Source organism: Sinocyclocheilus rhinocerous, unplaced genomic scaffold, assembly GCF_001515625.1.
Source record: "Sinocyclocheilus rhinocerous isolate Xijiao unplaced genomic scaffold, SAMN03320098_v1.1 scaffold13, whole genome shotgun sequence".
NCBI lineage: Eukaryota > Metazoa > Chordata > Actinopteri > Cypriniformes > Cyprinidae > Sinocyclocheilus > Sinocyclocheilus rhinocerous.
Genome location: NW_015627542.1, coordinates 134,464 through 135,593, shown reverse-complemented (window position 1 = coordinate 135,593; position 1,130 = coordinate 134,464). Strand labels below are relative to the sequence as shown.

Here is a 1,130-nt window from a genome sequence, read left to right as displayed (position 1 = left end):
ATGTAATCTTACACTGCAAAATAATAACTCAAAAAAGATTAAAAGATAACATCATAATTATTTACTGAACCCTTAAATTAATCACAATTATGTAATGAAAGCCATAAAAAAAACAGACAATTAATCGTGATAATCGTGATAATCGCCAAAGCCCTAAACCAGACAATTAATCGCAACAACCGTGACTATTTTTAGACAATTAATCGTCAGCCAAATTTCATAATCGTGACAGCCCTAGTTACAACTGCATGTAATGGATGTTTGTGATAGACCGTCATGTAATTATTTATTTCATAAAATCCTGAGACAGATGAAGATTACCTAAATAAATGTATGTACCTGTTCAAATAGAAAGAGAAAATATTTTTCTCCACTTTCTTCTGGCTCATCATCATGTCAAAAACAGGAGGAACCCCATCCACAGAGATGCGAGGATAAGCCATGCCGAGAATACCATCAAACTTGGCTGCAATGAAGGCTACTCCTGGCTGTTTGATAGCTTCTCCAAATATCTGCTTCTCAACCACAATATCCCCAATCTAACAGAGAAGTAACAGATCGGTTTCTTTCACCATTTGAGGTGACAAAACAAACAAACAAACAAAAAAAAAATAGACTTGTTACTTGTTGCTTCTTACCGTGCATGTGTCCTGGCTGAGATAACCAGACAAGCTTCCGGAACCATACTGTATGGAAAATTCAGTCCCGTTCTTCACATAGGTGCTTGACTTGCCCCCATTGTACTTGTGATGAAGCACTACAGGGTTTTAAAAAATTATAATAAAAAACAAATTAATTTAAGTTTACAGAAACTCATCTTCCTTCTGCTGCAGCTGTCAGTCATTCTGCGCTCAGCATTCAAACAGCACGTCACGTTCAGTTATGACAGTCAGCGCGGTAAAACTCACTCTCCAAGATTATATATTCCCATTATAATACTTGCTGTGTAGATAAAGGTCTGGGGATTCGCATAAAATGACATCTTGCTGGAGTTCATTGCTCTCTCATTTCTCTTCTCTTTATTTGTACTGTGTGGAGTGCAGCGCTGTGACTTATGTTGCTTCAAGCACATCATTCTGCACCCTGGATGTGCATAAGAGCTTTGTGCCGCTCTGTTTGAAGCGTTTCAC

General features: G+C 37.7%; 1 protein-coding gene across 2 annotated transcripts in view; it reads right to left on the bottom strand.

The window, feature by feature from the left end:
* LOC107730483 (cathepsin D) overlaps positions 1–1,130 on the bottom strand; it is a 10,392-nt gene that overhangs the window by 4,799 nt on the left and 4,463 nt on the right. The gene's annotated exons all lie outside the window — the stretch shown is intronic.